Source organism: Rousettus aegyptiacus, unplaced genomic scaffold (genome assembly GCF_014176215.1).
Source record: "Rousettus aegyptiacus isolate mRouAeg1 unplaced genomic scaffold, mRouAeg1.p scaffold_m13_p_3, whole genome shotgun sequence".
NCBI classification, from domain to species: domain Eukaryota; kingdom Metazoa; phylum Chordata; class Mammalia; order Chiroptera; family Pteropodidae; genus Rousettus; species Rousettus aegyptiacus.
The window spans coordinates 31,655,330-31,662,397 of NW_023416306.1; the positions used below are offsets into that span (position 1 = coordinate 31,655,330).

At 41.3% G+C, this 7,068-nt stretch overlaps 1 pseudogene; it reads left to right on the top strand.

Moving 5' to 3' along the window:
- Positions 1 to 5,491: 5,491 nt before the first annotated feature.
- On the top strand, positions 5,492 to 5,587 carry LOC118601095 (annotated as a pseudogene).
- The last annotated feature ends 1,481 nt before the right edge of the window (positions 5,588 to 7,068 follow it).

A 7,068-nucleotide genomic window follows, 5' to 3' on the forward strand; every position in this document is an offset into this window, starting at 1 on the left:
CTCCTAACGGGTTATGTCCTGGGCAGTGGGTGGTGTGAACTCTGCAGGATACATACAGTGAGACTACAGGCAGGCTGGGCCTCAGCTAGGGACCTTGGTAAGGAGCCAAGAAAAGCTCTTTCCACAGACTTGGCTTGTGACGCATGGAAGGCAACCAGCCCAGGTCAGCGGTAACTAAAGGGAAGGAAATCATGACTTTAATAACCACACTGAAGGGTAGCAGAAACTGCCACCTCAAAATATGCTGCTTTGGTATACAGTAGTCTCCCTTATCCACGGTTTTGTCTTCTGTGGTTTCAGTTACCCACGGTGAACTGACATCTGAAAATATTAAACGGAGAATTCCAGAAATAAACAATTCCTAAGTTATAAATTGTGCACCATTCTGAATAGAGCGATGAAATCTCATACTGTTCTGTTCTGCTTGGCCCTACCAGGGTGTGACTCAGTCCTTTGTCCAGCCTATCTGTGCTGTAGACACTCCCTGCCTATTAGTCACTGAGTAGTTATCCTGGTTATCAGACCAACTTTTGAGGTATAGCAGTGGTTGTGTTCTAATAATCCCCATTTTACTTAATAATGAGTCCAAAGCACAAGGGTAGTGATGCTGGCCGTTCATATACGGTAAAGAGAAGGCTTAAAGAGCTTCCTTTAAGTGAGGAGGTGAGTATAGTATAATAAGCTATTTTGAGAGATAGAGACCACATTTAGATAACTTGTATTACAGTATATTGTTATAATTCTACTTTATCATTAGTTATTTTTATTACTCTTTTATTGTGTCTAATTTATAAATTAAACTTTATCATAATACGCATAGGAAAAAACATAGTATATATAGGGTTTGGTACTATCCACAGTGTCATGTGTACTCTGGGGGTCTTGGAGTATATCTCCTGCAGACAAGGGGAGACTACTGTATTGATTATTTTGAGCTGTAGGCACTTGAAAAATAGCAAATGCAGGGAGAAGCTTTCTCTGAACTGCCTAAAGATAGATCCTCCAAAAAGAACTCATTTGTCATAGATCCCCTTACCCGGAGGTATTATCAACCAAGGAAGAATAACTCTTACCACGGAAGAGAAGACTAAAAGTTGACATCATACCTAGAAGACGAACTTTGTCACAAACAATCATATTGCCCATTTATTCTTCTAAAGGCCCATTCATCTTTCCTAAAAATTATTTCCTTTCACCTAAGAAGCCTACATCCTCCTCCCCTTTCCCTATTGAAATGATGTTTAATCCTGAATTCTAAGCCACCTCAGGGACTCAATTGCTTTCTACTGGGTATTTCCCATGTATACATGAGATGTACATGTTAATAAACTTATGTTTGTTATTCTTTAGTTAATCTGCCTTTTATTACAGGGGTCTCACCTAAGAATTCAGAAGGGTAGAGAGAAAATTATTTTTCCTCCCCTACAACAAAAGAAAACAAAATATTGAAATACCAACTCCACTTTTTAGCATATTTCCCTGCCCCGACCCCAGAGGTCTCATGTGTGATGCATCCCGCAGCAGGTGGACCTGTCTATGCTCTCCAGAGGGCCAGAACGAATGAAGTGAGCGCTCGATGCCTGAATCCACCAGGATGAAGATGTCATGCTATTCTACCTAAACACTCCAAAGGTAGGTCAGTCAGGAATTATATAGATAGAGATTGGATAAGGGAGATGGCATTTCGAGTGGAGAGAAGGACCCAAGCAAAGGCCCAAAGCCAGGACTATACTTACCTGGGTGGGAACAGGGACATCAACTTACATGTCTCCCTCCAGTCCTGATTAAACTGGCCCTATTGTGTTTTTCACTCTCCAAGAACACCATTCATATTCTGTGCTTATCACTGGTGATAGAGTTCCCGAAAGATACAGCTAGTACTGACTCAACTTGTTTCCCAGAAGCCAAGTACAAGAGGTCCAATCTAACTCTAACCGGAAGACTAAGAACTGCAAATATTTTCACAGTAGGTGCTCAGGACAATTAAAATCACTGTAGCAACCCCACTCCTACAGAGAGCCCTCCTCAGGAGTGTCCCTGCCTCACCATTGCCTACTCTTTTCTGAAGGAAGAGTTAACCTGCAGAGGTGTTTGCTGAGGTTCCTGGCACTGACCAGGACAAGGCACAACTGGAGGTGAGTTCCTTGTCTGTGACTCACCAGGGTCAGTCTTATTTGTTCCTCTTAAGATAAGCAGAGTACAGATATGTGTGTTCTTGAAAGAAAGGATGAATGAAAGGAAGGAAGGAAGGAAGGAAGGAAGGAAGGAAGGAAGGAAGGAAGGAAAGAAGGAAGGAAGGAAAGATGGAAGGAAAAGGAAAGGAAAAGAAAGAAAAAGGGAAAGAAACTTCTGGTTACAAAAATAATTCATGCTCATTGTAGAAAAATTGGAAAATAAAAATATACAAAGGAAAAAATAAATCCCACCACCTAAAGGCAATCTCTTTGTACATTTTGGTGAATTCCCCATATTTTATTTTTTTCTATACATATATGTATATGAATTTCATATAATCGAGATCCTAACTATAAATTTTATGTCTTATTTATTTTTTTTACTTGGCAGTTGAGAAATAGAGTGAAGAAAGAAAAGGGAGTCACAATTGTCAAGCTGCTAGATTTCTAAAATCAAGTAGGTAGAAGCATGAGAAGATAATTGTGTTCTTGTTTTAACTAAAATTCCTGAATTTTCTAGTCCTGTGTCAATGCCTAGATATACATCAAACCTCTAGATAATCCTCTGACAACCCTCTAAAGGACCAAGGAAAGAATGCTCATGTACCCAGACCGCTTGACATCCACTATCCAGATGATGGTCATCTAGAGAATTCCATCTCAGACCAATCTAAAGGCTAAGAATGCAGGACTTCTTATTATGAGCTCCAATGAGACTGGAAAGAAGTGTGTGGAAGCAGAAACATACAAAGCTAACTGGAACTTTCATCTCGGAATGGAGAGCCTTCAAAGGAAGGAACTGGTCTATATAAAGCTTTCTTTTCATTCTTCATTTTTAAATACTCTAAGAGGGCCCTGGGTGTTTTTCTTTTCCTTGTTTGATTTAAATAGATTCTCTAAATAAACTAGGCTCCTCTTAGGAGCCTAAGACACACATTTACAGGAAATGTGTCATTTAAAGTGCTTTCTTGAAGCTTCATGACATCTCCTAAGCTCTATGCCTTCTTTGGCTCAAGGGTAGGAGAAAAATTTTCTTTTTCCTTCCCCCACTACTTTTCCCTTCTAAGACTGAGAGCATGGCTCACCCTGTGAAATTTTAAAATAGATAGTATGTGGTAAGCATGAGACAGTTGTGCATGTTTAAGTAAGTGTGGCATGTGTGAGAGTGCAAGAAGTGACAGCAATTCATTCATGTGGAGAATGGAACTTAGCAATGGTAGTTAAGAGAGCTTTGGGGATGAGGGACCTTTGGTGGTCACCCTAAACGATGGAGAGGGTTTGGAAATACAATAAAAGAGTCATCTAAGTTTCTATCAGTTTCCACTTTTGTCTCACTGATAAAACAACGAATCTTGGTTTTCCTTGTTGCTTCCAGGGATAGTCACCCATCCATCTATCATCCATTCATCCATCTACCTATGTATGCATGCATATGTAAGTTCATCTGACATTTCATTTACTCATTTGTTTATTATTGCAATGATTCCTCCATCTTGTCTTCCATTCGTACACTATTTACCAAGGCTCTCTTCTGTAAAGCGTACTGTAGGTACAATATTAATAAGACAAGATTCTAGCTTTCAAGGAGCACACAGACAAGTGGTTAGGTGGACAATTTAAAAAATAGATAATAATACAGTGCAATAGTGCACACTATAGAAGTTTGTTTAAAATACGCCTTTATAAATGTTCTTTTTCCCCCAAAAGCCTTATTTGACTGCCCAATCTGAAATTAGTTCTTGTTATTATTCTTTTTCTTTTCCTTTAGAGCATTTGTCGCACTTTGTTGTTATATACTTAATAGTATGTTTATTTGCTTAATATTTGTCTCCCCCAATTGACTGGAAGCTCCATGGGGGTAGGTCCTATGACTGTTTTGCTTATATGAATACTCAACACCTGATCCATGTCTGACACATAGCAGGTGCGCAATAGACATTCATTGAATGAATTCATAAATATGCACTGATCATACCCAGAAATGATAATTTCTTCCATTAAACCAATGGTACTCAAAGTGTGATCCTTGGACCAGCAGCATCAACAACACCTGGGAACTTGTTGAAAGTGAAAATTCTCGGCTCCACCCCAGGCCAGAATTAGAATGAGAAACTCTGCAGACTGAGCCCGGCAGTTCTTGCTTTAACAAGCCTTCTGGGGGATTCCAGTGCACACTAAAGTTTGAGAACACTGTACTAAATTGATAAATGACCGTTTTCATTTACCTTAGACACCTACAGATTTTAGCACATAGACCAGAGAAATTACGTCCGAATTGGAGAACACTTCAAGAGAAGATGATGTTTTCAAGGAAGCCTTGAGATAGGTAAGCCAAGGAAAGGCAATTCAAGGAAACAACTATCTACATACTTAGGCCTGGATTTGCCTGGCTTTTGGAGGGATCTTTAAGTAGTTCTGTGGGAGAGTCTCGAGCATAGCAAGGAGTGACATGAGGCGAGAATGGAGATGTAGACAGGGGTCTCTAACGACAAGTTTCAGGCCGAGAGTTAGCTTGGTATCCTATTTCCCCTCTCTACAGCTGTCTGGACCTGCCTGAGTCAGACTTATGAGAACTTAATTCCTCAGCCAGCCGTCCTCCTTCTTCTTTCCCGTTCTCCCTCTCCTCTCCACTCCTCCCGTCCCCTGAGCAGGAAACGCCCAGGCTCCCAGGCCAACCCCACCTCTCTCTTCCTGGCCTACTCGCTGATGTCAGTTCTGCGGGGCGTGTCTACTTGCAGCTTTGAACCAGATCTTGGCCGGCTGCCCCGGCTTTGGGGGGAAATCCCACGATGCTGGTGTGTTCAGAGGGCCCCCTGCGCGCTCACCTAGCTGGGGGTTCACTGGGGGTTTCCAGAGCTCAAGAGGAGCGTTCCTTTCTCCTAACACATCTTGCTCTGGGGGAGGTGGTGGCTGTGTCAGAGCTGTGGTTTCTCGGGACCCAGGCTTGCGTCATTCAGCTTCTCCCAGGGAACCGGCTCTAGGCCGAGCCCCTTCCAACCACACCGCTGACTCATTGTAGGATTGGTCTCCAGGGTGTGCAACTCAGTTGTGCTTGGAGGTGACAAAAGGTGATAGTAGCCTTAATAACAAAAAATATTTATCAAGCTCTTAGTGTCCTGCACTATGAGTCCCCAACACCTTGTAGTTCTCAACTTCGTCACCTAGTGCCCATTCCTTAAACATATTTGTCAACACCGCCTTTAACATTCATAGGTAATATGACCAATTTACATCACAATTTCTTGACGTTAAATCATAAAATGCCACAATGTAAAGAGAGAAATAAAATACATTTATAATACAAGAATATATACTTCATGCTCTCTTGAGCAGCACACTTGTTAAAACTGGAATGATACAAAGAAGATTAAGACAAGAATGACACAGAAATTTGTGAAGCATTCTATATATTTTTAAAAGTATTTATATTTCAATATAGAAATGTTCGGATAGGCCCCCACCAGAAGATAAAATGAAACAGCCATGTGCTTGTGCCTTAAACAGATCACCTGTGAATATGCAACTAGGAATATAGACTGATACAGATGTGTTCCATCATTGACTCAAATACCACCTGTACTACGGCTATTCTGTTATGATTTTCTGCAGTGATGAACTCTCCTGCTAAAGTTCTAAATAAAACAACAGTCCAATCTTTCCTTAATTGATACAGTATGCCTCTATTTTCTTCCCCCTCCAGAATCATGCTACTCCCCACTCTGCCCTGCTCTTGGACCTGGGAGCATGACCCACTTCTGCCCTCTGGTTTCTTATTGTGTTCAGCTAATGAGAGCCTTGGCAGGAGACGAAGTGAGGGAGGTAAGGGAGATTGGGGTATTTTTCTACCTACCTCCCTGGCTATATCCCTCAGCCTAAGGCCACTGCTGCTCTTAAGGTGGCTATACTGGATTCTTCCTTTTCATCTGGACCCTTTTTGGCAGAGAATGCTAGCTTTCTTCCTAAGAGTTATTATTCTCACCTTCCTTACTCTTGAATTGGAGGTGGCAATGTGCCTGGCTAATAAAACCACATTTCCTTGCCTTGCTTGCAGATGGGGACAGCTAATGAAAAGTCAGGGGAAGTGATTGGGTGGGGTTTTGAGAAAGCTGTTTTTGGAGCTAAAAAGATAATACTTTTCCACTCACCTTCTAGGTTCTTCTAGCTAGGGTAATCAAATTAACAGAGACAGAGTGACAGGAGAAAATAAAATTTTAATACATGTGCATGGGAAATTCACATAAGTATGAAAATTCCAAAGACCAAGTGAGACTATATTGGGTATATATGACACTTTGGACAAAAGAGAAAGGAGCAGAACAGGGTCTTAGATATTAGAAGTGAGAAAGAGCAATTTATAGGTAGTTGAGGAAGAGCAGAGCACACATGTCAGACAAATTTTTGCTAGGCAACCCGGAAACAATGAAACAATGAGACCCTGGAGGGTGGGGACCTAGTACACTGGCCCCTGCTTGAATCCCTCCTTATTTACCATACTTAATTCAAATTGGGTTAAGGCGAACATCCTAAGATTTCCTTCCTGGAGTAGGCCTTTCTCTCTGAATTTCTTAGGCAGGGAGGGAAAAGGTCAAAGGTTTTTTCTGAGCCTTTTGCTTCTTAGTAAACATGTTAAAATCAATATTCCAAAAGGCAGTTTCAAAGTGGCAAAGCTTTGGTCCCCTTTGCTTTTTAAAGGGGTTAACTTAGCTAGCGAGCACCCCTCTGCTCTTTTCCTCTATTCTTCTGTCTTCATCCCTAGGACAGGAACTGGATAAGTAGAGCTCTAGCAGTCATCCTTTGTCCATGAGATGATCTTAAGGATTGAAGTTATGTGCTTCAAGTTATAGCAGAGCAGAAGACAAAAGAATTTCCGCTTCTGGGACCTTGTAGAGTCCCC